Source organism: Malania oleifera, chromosome 2 (assembly GCF_029873635.1).
Source record: "Malania oleifera isolate guangnan ecotype guangnan chromosome 2, ASM2987363v1, whole genome shotgun sequence".
In the NCBI taxonomy this organism is placed as follows: domain Eukaryota; kingdom Viridiplantae; phylum Streptophyta; class Magnoliopsida; order Santalales; family Ximeniaceae; genus Malania; species Malania oleifera.
Genome location: NC_080418.1, coordinates 145,900,253 through 145,919,692, shown reverse-complemented (window position 1 = coordinate 145,919,692; position 19,440 = coordinate 145,900,253). Strand labels below are relative to the sequence as shown.

The 19,440-nt window shown below is 36.0% G+C and overlaps 1 protein-coding gene across 1 annotated transcript in view; it reads left to right on the top strand.

Annotated features, from left to right (window-relative positions):
* LOC131147897 (uncharacterized) overlaps positions 1–19,440 on the top strand; it is a 77,706-nt gene that overhangs the window by 37,926 nt on the left and 20,340 nt on the right. The window lies entirely within an intron of this gene.

Genomic DNA, 19,440 nt, shown 5'->3' with positions numbered 1-19,440 from the left:
TCCAAAATCCACTAATTAATCTCCTTCAAGGACGGAGAAGCCTTTACAATCAAGGAACCAATCCCCTTACGCTCACCAAGAGCCTATCGACAAGGTTCACCAAGAACCCCTTTAATCCGGTTCACTGAGAACCCTAGGTTCACCAAGAACCCTTTTACAATCAAACAAAAGAGGAGAAAATGTAGTAGATACAAGAGATGCTCCTTTTTGAGTTGATTACAATACAAAGCTTCACACTAATCTCTTTAGTAATGAATCTTCACAAGAATAAAGATCAAGAGAGATTTGAGCAATGAATAATGAACTAAATGCTTGCAATAAATATTCAATAACTATCAAAGGTGTTTATTAAATGCTAGTGGCTTGTTTTTATAGGCAAATGGACGAACTAGCCATTATATGACTGTTGGGCATTTAAAAACAATTAAATACTTTGAAAACTAGCCGTTTTATGGCCGTTGGGGTCTGAATTCGGACGCAAATCGTCGACGGTTTTCCCCAAACCGTCGACGGTTTACTCCAGGCCAAAATCCATTTAGCTTATTGTCTGAAACCGTCGAAGCACGTGGCCAAACCGTCAATGGTTTGCCCTGTTTCTTTCCTTTGGGTGCTTAATCTTGGTTTAAACTAATTTGAGACTAAGTATATGAAAGATTATAATACTAACATAGTTTAAAACTTGTCCTTCATGAAAATGCATTTGATTATAGGATATTCTGCATTTGAAAACTCATTAAGTTTTGTTCTAATGAATTTGTTGATATCCTATATACTAGTATGCATATGCAATTGCTCAACTCTTGCTAAAAAAACTTGCTCGAATTAGAACTACAAGAGTTACAAATCATTCCTACCTCAAACACTTCTCATTTACTTATGTGACTTTACATTTGCTTTAGTTTGTTGTGCTTGGGTTCTTCTGAGTGAGCTTTTGATCTTTGCTTCTTGAATGTTCACTTGATCTTGCGTTTGATCCAGTATCTTCATGTTGTTCCTGTACTAACTTGATCTGCAAAGATTAGGTACACTTCGAATCACTAATGGGTTGTTATCATCAAAATATGACAATTAGAATTATGTAGCAACTAAGGCTAACAAAAAGACTTTCTTAAATGTTCCTACAATCCTTGAAGTTTTTGAGTGACCTTCCTAGGATAACTACTATTAACCTCCGTTGTTTTAGATCTTTAGAGTTGACTTCTATAGCTGGGTGTTGTAATTTCAAGGGCCCACTTATTTAGAGGTTCCTTCTTGTGGTAATCTGTTGGGATCCATTGGTGGAGAGGGAGTCCGAGCACCTCGATTGTTGCAAGGGTGCTTTATTTTCTCTACATGGTTGCATCACCCTTGTAAAGGCTTGTCTTTCTAATAGTCCGCTTTATTTTTTGTCTTCCTTTAGAAGTCTTGACTTCTAAGTTCGCTTTAGAAGTCTTGCATCCCACATATTCACCTCCTAATAACCCCAGCTCTGATACCATGTTAGATTATCACATTACCTAGAAGCTTAAGCTATTAGGTTGTGGACCAATAATTTATATCAAGCTTTAACAACTTTGCATGCAAAATTCATTTTAAATAACTTCATGCCAAAGTACTCCATGGGAATAATCATAAACATTTACCCATTCACGTGCAGCCCGACAGCACGTGGAGAGAAACAAATGATAAATAATACCACAAAATAAAAGCAGGCGAGTGTTAAAGCTTCCACACCCTGGTGAACATGGTATCAGAGCTGGGGTAATCTAACCTCAGTTGGTCCATCACCCTGGTATTATTTATCATTTGTTTGTCTCTCCACGTGCTGTCCGGCTGCATGTGCGGGGGAGTGTTAAAGCTTGATATACATTGTTAGCCCACAACCTAACAGCTTAAGCTTTAAGGTAATGTGGTAATCTAACAAAAGTGAATGTGTGGGATGCAAATTTGGGAACAAGACATTCTTTTGAGTCATTGGATGTTTATTTCACAGATCTACTCTCGTCATTCCTTATATCAAATTTGTTTTGGGAAGTGGTTCTTGAATTTGCTTTTGGGAAGATATTTTGCTTGGGTAGTGCTGCCTTGTTCATCTCTTTCCCTTGTATTTATTACCTGTCCTCGGTGCATAATGATGTCATTTCTTCCATCTTTAACTCCGATGGTTATAGTACCTTTTTTTTTGTGGGGATTTTTCATTTTGTAGATCTCTTAATAATTGGGTGGGTGGGGGGGGGGGGGGGTGGCGGGGGCGGAGGAACTCTTTTCTTTATTGATGTTTTTGGGAGATTGTCATCCTTCCAATAACAAGGATGGATGATTGTGGGTTTTGGATTCTTTTGGCACTTGTTCTTGTGAATCTTTTTTGATAGTTAATGTCTTTTTTGCTCAATCATAGTTGGAAGACAAAATTTTGCTAGGTCCAACGCAATTTTTTTTAAAAAGGGCCAAAGTTTTATTTTTATTTTTATTATTTTTTTAAGCTCATTTCTGGAAGCCCATTAAGGTTGACCATTTATAAGAATGATGCACGACTAGAGAGAATTTGAGGTGAGGCAGATTAATGCGCCAGTTTTGAAATAGAGAGGGGCTGCATAACTTCAGTTAGAGCAGTTTTGATCAAGTGGTCGATTGGAGAGTCATTTGTGGTCCAATTTTTCTGAAATTTTGACAATGTGTTAAGGACTTGTTGACCTTCAATCTTAGTGGTGGAGAACTGTTTTGGATCTCTAGAGACCTAGGTTTTGTGCAAACCCTGCATTTACCTATTTTTGCTATTGAAAAACTCGAATCCAAGACTGATGAGGAATGGGATTTTTAGCATAAGAAAGTTTGCGGTTTTACTTGGCATTTTGGAGCGTGTTTATAATCATATTCAACATGACACATGCGCACGAAATTTGTGGGAGAAACTTGAAAATTCGTATGCTTCAAAGACTGACAATAATATATTGTTTTTGCTTAAAAAGATGATGCAATTGAAATATAAAGAAGGAAGTTCTGTGGCTGATCATTTAAATGAATTTCAAGGAGTTATTGATCAATAGTCGGGTATGGGCATATAATGAGATTATTGAACTTTGAATACTTACTACTTTACCTGATTCTTGGGAAACTTTTCGGGTTTCACTTGTTAATTTTGCTCCTAATGGTACCGTGACTCTGGAACTTGTCAAGAGTAGTGTTTTGAATGAAGAAATGAGAAGAAGATCTCAGGGTTCATCCCAATCTGAGGTGCTTGTTACAGAAAGTAGGGGGAGAAGTAACACAAAAATAAAAATGGTAGAGATAAGCAAGTCAAGGTCAAGATTTAAAAATTTTGAGTGTCATTATTGTGGTAATGACACTCAATAATGATAATGTGATCCTTCTTCTCTTGGTTATCACCGCCACTCTTATTTTCTCTCTTCCATTTATAGCAATAACTTGTTCTTCTCTATGATGATAATGTGATTAATATTGCTTGTCATGAGACAAGTTGGGTGGTTGATAGCGGTGCTTTTTTTCATGTAATTTCAAGGAAGGATTTCTGCACATCTTATACTCCTGATGATTTTGGGGTCCTGAAGATGGGAAATGATTCAATGGTGCCGGCAGTAGGCTTTAGGGCTGTTTGCTTAGAGACCAACATTGGAACAAGGTTGGTACTTAATGATGCCAAGCATACACCTAGTGTTCGTCTGCATTTTATCTTTACTGGAAGACTTTATGATGATGGCTATTGTAATTTCTTTGGCAATCATGGTTTTAAATAACGGCCGTTACGTAACGGAAAATGAGGGGGCCGAAATTGATACGGACCGATATTGCAAGGAGAAAAAAAATTCACGGTCGTAATGGCCATTACACCACTGTAACGGTCTGTAACGGATGTTACGCCTCGTTACACCTTGTAACATTGGCCAACAGCCTGACATTCTGATTCTCGGCCATTGTGCTTGTCTTCTTTGAATCCACCCACGATTCGTTGCTTTCCCCCTCTCCCAACCACTTATCCTTGGTAGATTTACCATTCCAAAGACTGAAATAAAAAAATCATACCTTTGATTTATTGTTGGAACTTGGAAGCTAAAGAATAAGAAGGATTGTTCTTTGCAGTCGGCCTTCACCTCCTCTATTTCTCCGATTTCGATCTCCAAAGCCTAACATGTGATGACCTGATTTTTCAACCATTTTTTTTTTTTTTAACAATGAACAATAATAATCAATCATCATCTATCAACTAACTCTGATACCATATATTACACATAACCTGACCCTAAGGGGGGTACCGAGTATTTAGTCCATCCAAACATACTATCCACGCAGCGGAATACATACTGTGTCTGGGTCCAAAATACAATACAATACTAGAGTGCTAAGAACTCTACACACATATATACACCCCCAGAAATCCATAAAATAGTCTAGGGGTTACACAAAACACATCCCATACTCAACCACTTTCCCTGAATACTAGGGTACTACGGTCTCCTCTACCTCAGAGCTCTCTCTGCTCGTTTGTTCTTATTTCCTGAAATGTTTAGATTCTGGGTGAGACACCTCTCTGTAAGACGAAATAAATTATTGACAGTGTGCGACACATGAGTTTAAATATATTAACACGTCCACTTAAATAATTATAACAACTGAGAAAATATACCGATATGTACTCATAATCATATATAAAACATAGTGTCATAAACTTTCATACCATTTTCATAATCATATACATACTTATTCATTTCTTATATCATATACGTACTCTGTCATTTCTCATATTCATAATCATATTCTAGCCCATGGGTATCCACCAGCATATAGCACAATGCGTCTGTAACCCATGGTTGTTCATTTCTCATATCATTTTTTTTTCATTTTCATAGTCTAGCTCATGAGTATCCACCAGTATAGAATACACTACATGTCTGTAACTCATGGTTGTTCATTTCACTTTTCACCTTTCATAAACATTTTCTAGCTCATGAGCATCCCCCAGTATAAAATACACTACGCGTCTGTAACTCATGGTTGCTTATTATCATGTCTGTAGTGAGAAACCATCCTGAGGATAATCACTTCGTCATGTATTCACCCCACATGACCGGGTTGTGCGGCTCGAAGGCTGGACCTAACTGCTGTTGGCCTACCCAGTTAGATCAAAATAGGGAATGCGTCTGAAGTATGATTGGCCTACCCAATCCTGGTCCGGTCCCTAGGGGGTAACACAACCCTTCATAGGCCCAATCGACTGTCTCGCCACACTCTATACTAAACGTGTGGTTGCACAAAAACAATGCTAGCGGTACCGTGCTCTCAGAATAACTCTGGTCCAACAGGGTTCTCATTTCCACATTTCAGTATTCATATTTCATTATATCTATATAATTCTCATCACATCTATATATATATATATATATATATATATATATATATATATATATATCTCATCAATTCTGTATAATTCTCTGTTCAACATTTCTGTACAAAACATCTTTAAGTATTTCACATATCATCATTTCAGTATAAAACACATCTGTGTATTTCTCATTTTATCATTTCTGTAATTCTCATTATTTCTGTATAATTCTCATCTCATTTCATCATTTTTGTGTAAAACATATCTGTATATTTCATATATCATCAATTCTCAATAAAAAAATATCTGTATATCGCATTTCATCATTTTGTTATAAAAATATTTCTGGGTTTCTCGGATTTTCATATCTGCATAAAATATAGCAGTATATCAAAATTTCTCAGTACAAATCATATATTTCAGTATCATTCACATTCCCAATATAAAGCTGTTATTTCTTATTCCTCATGCCACACAATTTTAAATGGTTATTCACAATATAATAATCATAAGGAAATAATTCATATCATAAGTTTCCAATACTATATACCATATTCTCATTTTCACATACTTTAATCAATCAATTAATTTCCCAAAAATATCTATTATAATTTATTCCCCTTACTTGCTTACTGAGAGAAATCCTACGAAGATTCTAAAACCCAAGCCTACGGTGTTTTGGAGTTCAAAACCCTGAAGTCACATTTCCCCAATTCAATCAATTCAACCCCAAAATTACAATTATTTTAATATTTCCTAGGCCCACACACTCCCAATAACTAATTAAACTTTAAAAATAATTAACGGATATGATTTCATTATCCTTACCCTAGCCTTGGAGTGGTGCCTAGGAAACCCAAATTAAAAATTTGCTCCAATTAAAACGACGAGAATTGAAGCTAGGACTCCGTGGTGGTGTTCGATCGTTGATTTGGCTAAAGATTTGAGGAAAAAATTAGGAGAGAGAGAGAGAGTTTACCTTATCCCAGGAGTGGTGCCTACGACGCCCTAATCACGAATCCGCTCCGGTTAAAATATTGGTGGCTGAAAATGGAACCCAGTGGTATTTCCCGTTCTTCAATCGGCTGAGAATCAGGAAAGAAATTGAGGAGAGAGTGGTTGAGGAGAGAGAAAGATGAGAGAGAGAGTGAGATGGCGAGAAGTATTTGTCGAGGTAAGGAGGGAGGAGAGCAGGAGACAAGTAATGTTGAGGCCCCAAGGAGATCGTATTGGGTCGGACCTGTCCGTCCAAAATTTGAGTACAAATGGGAATGGGCCGAATCCCAATGGGCCTAACGTCTCGGCCCTTTTATCAAAAGGCCCTGCGGGATCCGGATAAAGATCACAAAAAGGTAAAATATGGTGCGAGCACTGTCGAAAGCCAGGTCATTCAAAAGATACTTGCTAGGAAATTCATGGAAAGCCTGTAGATTGGAAGCCGAGACAATATCAAAAAAATCGTGGCTATCATGCTATTACTGACAGTTCAACTGAAAAATCACAAGGTGAAAAAACCAATAATGCCACTACAAGTGGTGTATTCAATCCTGAGCAATTGGATCAACTATACAAAATGTTTTCCTCAATTCAAACATTAGGTCAGTCTTCTACTGGTTCTCTAGCTCACCGAGGTAATTTTTTGTCAGCCCTAAATACTATATATCCCATTACACATCACCATGGATAATTGACTCGGGTGCATCTGATCATATGACTGACTCTTATTAATTGTTCTTATCCTATTCACCATATACTGGAAATCTAAAAGTAAAAATTGCTGATGGATCTCTATCACCTGTTACTGGCAAAAGAAGTATTCGCATATCTGATTCTATAACTTTAAAATCTGCCCTACATGTTCCTAAGCTATCTTGTAACTTGTTATCCATTAGCCAATTGACAAAAGATTCCAATTGCTCTGCTAAATTTGTTTAATCTCATTGTGTCTTCCAGAACCTATCATCGGGGAAGACGATTGACAGTGCTAAGGCATGTGAGGGACTCTACTACTTTGAGGAGGCAAATACGAGTGAACAATGTAATGTTGTAATTTGTGATTATGCATCTATTTCTAGAGATAGGGTACTTTTGTTATGGGATTTTAGGATGGGTCACCCAAATTTTCAAAATTTAAGACGTTTATTTCCTTTTATTTGTTTCAAATAAAACGTCTTTTGATTTCCAATGTGAAGTTTGTGAGCTTGCAAAACACCAGCGTAATTCTTTCCCAAAATCCACATACAAACCATCCCGCCCATTCGCTATGATTCATAGTGATTTGTGGGGACCTTCACCCTCCCCCGAATCGCACTCATACAAAATGGTTTGTTACCTTTATTGATGATCATACTTGTATTTGTTGGGTCTACTTGTTGAAAGATAAAACTGAAGTACGGTCTATTTTTGTCAGTTTTCACTCCATGATTCAAACACAATTTCAAACTCGCATTCCAATTCTACGTACTGATAATGGTACATAATATTTTAATGATATTCTAGGAAATTATCTTCAAGAAAGTGGAATTGTACATCAGAGTTCTTGTGTGTATACCCCTCAACAAAATGGGGTCGCTGAACGAAAAAACAAACATATGCATTGATGTTCACTACAAATATGAAGAACTATTTTTGGGGCGATGCTCTCTTAATAGCTACACATCTCATTAATTGAATGCTGAGTCGAGTTCTTTCCTTTACAACTCCTCTTTAGAAATTCTAGGAATATTTTCCTACCTCTTGACTCCACTCTAGTCTTCCTCTGAAAATCTTTGGATGTACTGCATTTGTTCATGTTCATGCTCACAACCGAGATAAATTGGAACCTCGTGCCGTTAAATGCGTCTTTATTGGTTACTCTCCCACCCAGAAAGGCTACAAATGTTATGACCCAGTCTCCAAAAAAAAAAATTATTAGCCTTGATGTCACTTTTTTTGAAATCACTCCTTATTTCCAAAAGCCCTCTCTTCAGGGGGAGAAGTCGAGTGAAGATCGGTTCTTTGATTTCTTTACTACTGAATCTATGCCATCTAATGAGTCTTCCATTGCTTCATTCCCTTACCCATCTATTGCGTCTCCCATTGCATGTCCTGACCTACCATATACAAATGATCACTTAAACTCAGGGGGAGATGCAGAAAAACAAAAGGAAATACTTGTTTACTCCAGAAAGCCAAAAACAAAGCACAGGGAGAATCTTATACCTGAGGCACCAAAAGAGTTGGAACTGGTGATAGCTCCAAGCAACCATGAGTTGACGCCCAGTCCTGATCAGGAAATCAATGATCATGAGCTTTCTTCTGATAAGTCTACACTTGATGACATAAATTTACCCATTGCAGTAAGAAAACAAACTAGGTCATGTACTCAATATCCCTGGTCAAAATACATGTCCTATAAAACTCTATCTACAGGGTATCGTACTTTTACCTCTAACCTTGACAAGATAAAAATTCCAAAAGATATTTAGGAAGCTCTGGAAAGTCCTAAATGGAGGGAAGCCGTTATGGAAGAAATGTGGGCTCTCGAAAAAAATGAAACTTGGAATGTTACGAACCTGCCGAGTGGAAAGAAACCAGTTGGCTGCAAATGAGTTTTCACAATGAAATATAGAGCTAATGGGACAGTTGAGCAATATAAAGCCAGACTTGTTGCAAAAGGATTTACACAGACTTATGACTACACGGAGACATTTGTACCAGTGGCAAAACTAAACATAGTTCGGGTACTCCTGTCATTAGTAGCTAACTTAGATTGGCCACTATAGCAACTAGACATTAAGAATGCATGTCTAAATGGTGAGCTAGAAGAAGAAGTCTACATGACTATACCACCAGGATTCAGTAAGAAAGGTGAAGAAAACAAAGTATGCAAACTCAAGAAGTCCTTATATGGACTCGAGCAATCCCCTAGAGCATGGTTTGATAGATTTGCAAAGGTAATTAAAAATCAGGGATATCGACAAGGGCAATTAGATCACACTATGTTCTTCAAACAGTCTAAAAATGGTAAGAAAACAATTTTGATAGTATATGTTGATGATATAATTCTAATTGGAGATAATACAGTGGAGATGGAAAGATTAAAGAAAGTCGTAGCTGCTGAATTTGAAGCTAAAGACTTGGGACAAATGCGATACATCTTGGGAATTGAAATTGCTAGATCAAAGAAAGGTGTCAATGTCTCCCAACGAAAGTATATCCTTGATCTTCTAACCGAAACTGACATGCTTGGATGCAAACCTAGTGAAACCCCGATTGAAGCAGTAAAGAGGGTCGAAGAATGTGGAATACTAGTTGAAAGAGAAAGGTATCAGAGATTAGTTGATAAACTAATTTACTTATCACACACTAGACCCGACATTGCATTTGCAGTAAGTGTTGTAAGTCAACACATGCATTCACCGAAAAAGACTCATCTAGATGTTGTGTATAAGATCCTCAGGTACCTCAAGGGTTCTCCAAGCAAGGGACTCTTCTTTAAAAAATGTGAAAGCAAGGAAATGGAAATCTTCACAGATGCGGATTGGGCAGGATCGGCAGAAGACAGAAGGTCAACCACTAGATATTGCACCTTTGTATGGGGAAATTTGGTAACTTGGAGGAGTAAAAAATATAATGTGGTGGCTCGAAGTAGCGCTAAAGCTGAATTCAGAGCAGTTGCACAGGGGATATGTGAAGGACTATGGTTACGGAAACTCTTGGAAAAGCTACAGGTTTCGGTGAAATTTCCTATCAAACTCTATTGTGACAACAAAGCAGCCATTAGTATCTCTCTCAATCTAATTCAACATGACAGGACTAAACATGTGGAAGTGGATCGACATTTTATCAAAGAGAAGGTTGAAGAAGGAATCATTTGTATGACTTATGTACCTACTAAGGAACAAACTGTAGATATCTTTACTAAAGGGTTAGCACAATAGAACTTTGACGATTTCATTGGCAAGTTGGATATGATTAATATCTATGATCCAACTTGAGGGGGAGTGTTGGAATCCCGAGTATCCTTGACAATATTGAGTAAATTAGGAAAGTGAGTAAATGTAGAAAAATGTGTATTATTCTGTAGGGAGATTGTTTCCTTGTTTAGAATCTTTTTTTTTTTTTTGGATTACGCACCGGGTATCCATGCGTTCGTTTACGGTCCACGTGACTAATCCTGCGCCCCTTGAAGTTGACCCCACAACTCCAAAGGGAGGGTAAATTTAGGAGTCCAAGGGCAGAAACGAGCCCGGGAGGGTTTGAACACCTGACCTCGTGAGAGGCACTCCCACAACCCGCACTACCACCTGAACCACACCCTGGGGGTCCTTGTTTAGAGTCTTTGTTTGTATTATATATTGTAAGATTGGGATGTACATATTTTAAGAATTCAAGAATATTTCAGAATCATCTTTTTTTAGTTGTTGCTTTATTGAGATAGGTAGGAGACATTTGGAACCCCGTTGACTCAAAGGGCAGTGAAACAAACAAATTATGATAAATATAGCTAAATAATGGATGAATGGATCTATTTTCTCTCTTTATGTTCAAATTTGACTTTTGAAAAATACGCTATACTGACATAAAACACTCTTTAATTATTCATACGCTATACCCCCATTGAAGTAATGCAAACTATAAAAACAATATGCCTTTTTTTTTTTTTTTTTTTGTAAACAACGTACTAAAATTAATATAAAAATCATATTGCCTATTAAAAAGCATTTGTAGGTTGAATAAAAGCCGTCAAAATTCATTAAAAATCATGTGTTAATGGATTTCATGCTTATTTTTCAATTTTGGCATGGTTGTGCATGTATGAAAAAAGTTCACGACCGTTACACCTGCTTCCCGTTACGTAACACCAGCGTCTCCTGCGTCCTGTGACACCTGTGATCGTTACGCAACGTTACCTGCGATTGTGATTTAAAACCATGTTGGCAATGGACAATGGACACTTACTAGAGGCAATCTGGCTCGAGGTAATAAATTTTCTAATTTATATTTGATGAATGCTTCTATTTCTATAAATTCCGTGAATACGGTTGAGAGTGATAGTTCATCAGAACTATGGAGTGAGAAAGGACTTGACTGTTTGGCCAAGAAGAATTTGCTATTGGGGTTGAAATGTTCGAGGCTGAAAAGATGTGTTCATTGCTTGGTTGGGAAGCATAAAAGGGTTTCTTTCAAGAACCATATTCTTCTAGAAAGATAGAGTTAATTGAATTGATACACTCAGATGTTTGCGGTCTAATGAAGGTAAGGACACATGGTGGTGCACTTTATTTAGTTACTTTTATTGATGAGCATTCAAGGAAACTTTGGGTTTATGCTTTAAAGTCCAATGATTCGGTGCTTGATGTCTTTAAAGTTTTCAGGCTTCAATTGAGAGAGAAACAGAAAAGAAGTTGAAATGTATTTCGCACTAATAATGGTGGTGAATATTGTGGCCTATTTGATGTGTATTGCAGATAGCAAGGCATTAGACATCATAAGACACCTCTTAAAACTTCTCAGTTTAATGGTTTGACAGAAAGGATGAACAAAACATTGGCAGAGAGAGAGTCAGATGCTTGCTTTTAGAAGCAAAACTACCTAGATCATTCTGGGGTGAGGCATTATATATTGTTGCACATGTGATTAATCTATCTTCCACTGTTGCATTGTAAACTGATGTTCTTGATAGAGTTTGGTATGGGAAGGATGTTTCCTATGACCACTTGTGTGTATTTGACTGCAAAGATTTTGTACATGTGCCTAAGGATGAGAGTTCTAAGTTAGATGTCAAGACAAGGCAATGTATCTTCATTGGGTATGGTCAAGATGAATTTGGCTACAGGTTTAATGATCTAGTAGAGAAGAAACTTGTTAGAAGTTGTGACGTTGTCTTCATGGAGGATTAAATCATTGAAGATATTGACAAGATAGAGAATTTAGAGTCTCTGGGTGGTGATGGCCTGATTGAATTGGACCCACCTCTTACTATAGATTTATCTAATGCAGTTGAGATTGGTAATCAGGATGATGTGGAGGCAAATGTTAGAATGATCATGTTGAGGAAGATCATGAAGTTGTAAATAGGGAAGATGCTCCTATGCATGAGATCGCTGATGATCAATTAGAACCAACTGCTGAACAATTTACAGCTCCAATTAGAAGGTCCTCCAGAGATAGAACACACTTTACTAGGCAGCCATCTAGTGTGTATGTACTTTTGATTGATGGGGGAGAACTTGATTGCTATGAAGAGGCCATGGAAAGTGAATAGAAAGAAGAAGGGCTTGAAGCAATGAAAGATGAAATGAAGTCTCTACATGACAAGGCCAGAAAAGCATTGAAGAATCGATGGGTTTATAGGGTAAAACATGAATAAAATACTTCACAACCATGATACAAAGCTAGATTTGTTGTCAAAGGCTTTCGTTAGAAAAAAAGGGACTGATTTTGAGATCTTCTCACCGATAGTGAAAATGTCTTCAATTCGTGTTGTTTTGGACTTGGCAGCTAGTCTTGATTTAGAGGTTAAGCAAATGGATGTGAAGATTGCTTTCCTCCATGGTGATTTGGAGGAGGAAATTTATATCGAGCAGCTCGTGGGTTTTAAGGTGGAAGGAAAAGAGAATTATGTTTGTAGAATGAAGAAGAGCTTGTATGACCTGAACAAGCTCCTAGACAATGGTACAAGAAGTTCGAGTCCTATTATGATTCAACAAGGATTCAAGAAGACTACCTCTGAATCTCTGATCATTATGTATTTGTTAAAAAATTCTCAGATGTTGACTTTATTATTTGGTTGCTTTATGTTAATGATATGCTTATTGTTGGCCACAGTTCTTTCCGGATTGACAGGTTGAAGAAGGAGCTTTCTAAATCTTTTGCAATGAAAGATTTAGGACCAAAAAATCAAATCCTTGGAATTAGGATTACTCATGACAGAAAGAAGAAGAAATTGCGGTTGTCTCAGGAGATGTATATTGAGAAGGTACTTCAGCGGTTTAGCATGGAAAAAGCTAAAGTGGTAAGCACACCTCTTGCTACACACTTTAGGTTAAGCAGTAAACAATTTTCTTGTAGTAATGAAGAGAAGAGAGACATGTAAAGTGTTCCTTATGCATTTGTAGTTGGAAGCTTAATGTATGCTATGGTTTGCACAAGGCTAGATTTAGCTCATGCAATTGGTACAGTTAGTCGGTTTCTCTTTACTTCTGGAAGAGAGCATTGGAATGTTGTGAAGTGGATTATGAAATACATCTGTGGCACTACTGATTTGAAACTTTGTTTTGGGTTTGGAAAACCTATGCTTGTTGACTATATAGATTTAGACATGGCTGGGGATTTGGACTCAAGGAAATCTACTTCAAGCTATTTGATTACTTTTGCAGGGGGAGTTGTGGCTTGGCAATCCAAGTTTCAGAAATGTGTTGCTTTGTCTACCACAAAAGCTGAGTTCATTGCAGTTATTGAGGCATGCAAAGAGTTATTGTGGATGAAGAAGTTTGTGCATGAACTTGGGTTCACTTAGAAGAGGCATGTGTTATTTTGTGATAATCAAAGTGCTATTCATCTTGGTAGGAATCCAACTTTTCATGGTAGATCGAAGCATATTGATGTGAGGTATCATTGGATTCAAGATGTTTTGAACTCTAAGTTTCTTGAACTTGAAAAATTCACACAGATAAAAATGCTGCTAATATGATGACAATGATAGTGCCTTGTGAGAAACTTGAGTTGTGTGCTGGGATGGCTGGCATCAATTTTTAGTGATAAGCTTGTTAAAGTGTCTCCTTCCTCTCATGAACTAGAGGGGGTGATTTGTTAGGTCCAGCCCAATTTCTTTTAAAAGGGCGGCCCAATTTTTTTTTTTTTTTTTTTAAATCCCGTTATTGGAAGCTCATTAGGGATGACCATTTATAAGAATGATGCACGACTGGAGAGAATTTGAGGAGAGGCAGAATAGTGTGGCAGTTTTGAAATAGAGAGGAGCTGTAGAATTTCAGTTAGAGCAGTTTTGATCAAGCGGTCGATCGGAGAGTCATTTTTGGTCTAATTTTGCTGAAGACAGCACGTTTAGGACTCATCGACCTTCAACATGAATGGTGGAATATGTTTTGGAGCTTTGGAGACCCAGATTTTGTTGCCAAGACAATTGCTGCGTTTTTGGTGATCTCTTGCAAACTCCTTGCTATTTATTAGTGATTCTTATATATATATATATATATTGGGAATCTGTTTTGCTCTAAGTTTGTTAGCATTTTGTGGTGTTTGAGCTGATGTAAACTTCCCGTAACTTATAGTTGAGTTTTTTATTGGGTCTTATAGGCCCTTTGGTTTTAACCCTTCACATTAAAGGGGTTTTCCACATTAAAATCGTCTCTGTTGGGTGTGAATCGTGTGCTTTTGGTAGATTCTCAGTTGATTTTTTGCTGAGATTATTGGTTGTCATAGTTGGATATTTTGCTTGTCACTGGTTTATTGGCAGGGAAAGATTTGTCCATTGTGTTGGTTTTGTTTGTTACCTTGTTCTTTCCCAACAACTCTCCTCCAAATTTAAGGCTTTTATTTATTTGATTGTTCTTAATAGAGTCAATATTGATGCAATGTAGGATGCCTTTGAAGGCATTGTCTACATGTGTGTGGTCTTTATGTTTTGATAGTTTAGAAACAGCTTTTGATATGTTTTCGCATTGTTCTTTTGGTTGGAGGGTTTGGAATAAGATTGTTTGTTTTTTTTTTTTGTTTTTTGTTTTTGTTTTGTTTTTTTGGGAAGAGAACTAGGTTGTCTAGGGTAAAGGACTTGTTGATTATTTCTTTATACGTTTGGATAGGAGTAAAAATGCTTTAGCATTGTGGAGATGTGCGGTTTTTGTGGCGTTGTAGGGAATTCTGGTTGAACTATATGCGTGCTTATTTATGGGGAAAGATGCCTTGTTTTCATTTTGGGATAGGATTTATTATTTGGCCTTGCTTTGGTATTTTGCAGCTGGTTTCTTTAAAGGAGAGTGTTGATAGGCATAGTGATGGATCCAAGAATTTTTTTCTTTATTTTTTTGGGGGTGGGAGGGGGAGGGGGAATATATTTAATCTAAAAAAAAAAAATTATATCTAATGTTTTATATTGTTCTCACATTTCATTGTGATTTGATAACTTAATTCAGTTAGACTAAATCATAATTTTTTTGTATTAAAAATTTAACCTTAAATTTTATTTAACAAACAACAACAACAAAACCAAGCCTTAGTCCCACTAGGTGGGGTCGGCTATATGAATTATTTTCTGCCAATTTATGCGATCATGGACCATTTCTTTTGATAGATTCAAGGATATTAAATCCTTACTCACTATCTCTTCCCAAGTTATTTTAGGTCTACCCCTACCCCTTCTATTACCCCCCACAGTAACTAAGTCATTCTTTCTCATAGGTGTACTATGTGGCCTACGTTGCAAGTGTCCATACTATCTGAGTCGTCTCTCCCTTATCTTATCTTCTATAGGAGCTACAGCTAACTTACCACGAATATGTTCATTTGTTAATTTATCTTTCAATGTTTTACCACTCATCCATCTAAGCATTCTCACCTCAGCAACTTTTACTTTTTGGATATTATGTTTCTTCGTTGCCCAACATTCCAATTCATATAACATTGTTGGTCTTATAGCTGTCCTATAAAACTTCCCTTTCAATTTTAAGGATATTCTATGATCACAGAGCACACTTGAAGCACTTCTCCATTTTACCTAACCTGCTATAACTCTATGCATTACATCATCTTCGATTTCTCCTTCAACTTGCTTAATAGATCCAAGGTATCGAAATCTACAAGTGCTATTTATTTCTTCATCATCAAGTTTAACTTTGTCTCCAATATTCCGCCTATCATTACTAAAATTACATTTCATATATTCTGTCTTATTCTACTTATCCTAAAGCCTCTAGATTCCAAAGTTTCTCTCCATAATTCTAACTCAGCCTCTACTCCGTCCCTAGTTTCGTCAATTAATACAATATCATCTGCAAACAACATACACCATGGGACCTCCTTTTGAATACTCTTAGTCAATTGGTCCATCACTAAAGCAAAAAGATAAGGGCTTAAATGAGATCCTTGATGTACAGCTATGGTGATTGGAAATTCTCTAGTTTCTCCATCTATAGTCCTTACACTAGTCATTACTCCATCCTACATATGTTTAATGACATCGGTATACCTACTACATGCACTTTTTTTTTCTAAAACCCACCATAGAACTTCCCTAGGTATCCTATCATATGCTTTCTCAAGGTCAATAAATATCATATGCAAGTCCCTCTTCTTTTCCCTAAACTTTTCCATTAATCTTCTTAAAAGATAAATAGCTTCTGTGGTAGATCTCCTAGGCATAAAACCAAATTGATTTTCTGCGATCTTCGTTTCTAACCTTAATCTTTATTCAACTATCCTTTTCCATTGTTTCATCGTATGATTCATAAGTTTAATTCCACGATAGTTATTACAATTTTGAATACCTCCTTTATTTTTGTATATAGGTATTAAAGTACTTTTCCTCCATTCATTTGGTATTTTCTTAATTTTTACAATTGTATTAAATAAATAAGTTAACTATATAATTCCGTTATCACCTAAGCATTTCCAAACTTCAATTGGGATGTTATCTGGTCCCATAGCTTTCCCATTTTTCATCTTTTTGTAGCGCAAACTTAACTTCGTTAACTCTAATTTTGCGAATAAATCTCATATTTTTAGTCTTTTCCTCATTTGACAATTCGAAGTTTAAGTGTTCTATTTGATTTTCATTAAACAACTTACTAAAGTAACTTCGCCATCTTTCTTTAATGTCTTCGTCCTTAACCATATCATCCTCACTTTTTATACATTTTACCTTTCTTAAGTCCTTACTCTTCCTTTCTCTTGCTTTAGCAAGTTTGAACATATCTCTTTCCCCTTCTTTTGTACCTAATCTATCATACAAACTATTAAATGATCTATATTTAGCTTCACTAATGGCTTTTTTTTGCATTTTTCTCTCCTCCTTATATTTTTCAAAGTTATCTCTCTTTCTACATTTTTGCCACGTTTTATACCAAATTCTTTTTGTCTTTATGATTATTTGTACATCTTTATCCCACCACTAACTCTCTTTTCTATTCGAGAATTTTCTCCTTGATCACTTAAAATCTCTTTTGCTATCTTTCTAATAAAGCTAGCTAATCTATTCTAAAGAGTATTTGTATCTATCCCATCCTCTATGGTCCAATCCCCATCTTTCATCATTTTATCTTTAAATTTTATTATATTTTCTCGTTTTAGGTTCCACCATCTAGTTCTCTTACACTGGTTTATTTAATCATTTTTCTTCCATTTTTTTTATACATATATCTAACACTAAGATTCTATGTTGTGTGGTTAGGCTTTCACCTGGAATAACTTTACAATCCTTGCATGATAAATGATCAACCCTCCTAGTTAGAAAAAAATCTATTTGACTTCTATTTTGTCCACTTTTAAAGGTTATTAAGTGTTATTCTCTCTTCTTAAAGCAAGTATTCATTATATTAAAATCATATGACATAGCGAAGTCTAAGATCATCTCCCCAGACTCATTTTTGTCTCCTTATCCATATCCTCTATGTATCCTCTCATAAATTTTATTATCTCTTCCAATGTATCCATTCAGATCTCCTCCTATAAATATTTTCTCAATCCCTGGTATGCCTTGTATAATACTATCCATATCTTCCCAAAATTGTCTCTTAAGATTTTCTGCTAAGCCGACTTGAGGAGCATAAGCACTAATGATATTTATTATCTCTTGTCCTAATATCATCTTGATTTTTATAATTTTATCCCCTACTCTAGTTACATTCACAACGCTATCTTTTAAGTTTTTATCTATAAAAATGCCTATTCCATTCTTATGTTTTTCTTTTCTAGTGTACCAAAGTTTTAATCCTGATTTATCAATTTCTCTAGCTTTCTCCCCCATCCACTTAGTTTCTTGAAGACAAATTATATTAATTCTTCTTCTGAGCATTGTATCCACAATTTCCATGCTTTTAATCGTAAGTGTCCCTATATTCCAAGTTACTAATCTAATCTTAGTTTCCTGAACTAACGTCTTTACCTGCCCACGTCCAGAATGATGCAGGAACCCTCGCATATTTGACTCCGTACCCAGGCGCCAACATGGCGCGTCGCTTCAGGGCAACGACCTAGCTCACTTTTCGCTACACTTGGGCAGTTCAAGTGCAATGCGTCGCTCATAGGGGATACCCTAGCAAATATTCAGTAAGGATTCATATCATAGTGATCTAACAAATTTTACGCTGACTGTCAGCTATCTAACGCAACCCTCCTCCTATACCTGTGCTTGGGACCGGCTGTGTGTGATAAATAATCTTAACGATAGTGTTCTATTTTTCAAAAAATATTTTTGAGACACTATATCCTTGCAAATTCATTGATTTAATCCATAATTAAAAAAAAGTTATAATATCTAACAAAGAGATATGAACATGTGTATTATATACACAAAAATGCACCTATATACAACAACAATAACAAGCCTTAAGTCCCACTATATGGGACCGACTATATGAATCTTTTTTTCGACTAAAGAGCTACTAAATCCTTCTTCACAACCTCATTCCAAGTTATTTTAGGTCTATCCCTTCCTCTTCTAGTACCATTTGCAATAAATGTTATTTTGTTTGACTTAATGTAATTTTATATGTTATCATTATAGTGCATTTGGAAAATTTTGTTAAAAGATCTGGTGAAGGAGAAGTTGAAGTGAACTATATTTTTGAGGTTTGGATGAGGATTTGAATTTTACTGTTTCATATAACAAAAAAGAGTAAAAGACTATTTAGACACTTTTTGTGAGATATATTAGTTATATTTTTATTTTATAACTTTGTGGAATATAATTTGTTCTTAACGATCAAGAAGAACACCAAACATATATATTGATCACGAGAGATGTTACATTCAATATAGAGAGATTTTATAAATATAAAGAAGATAGAATTATCACATTGTGATGCCCAATCTCAATAGTCATCTAAATAAGTTCCCAAAAAAATTAAGTATTATAACCTAATATTAATGAAAATTATTAAATACTATTTTAAAAAAAATTTAGA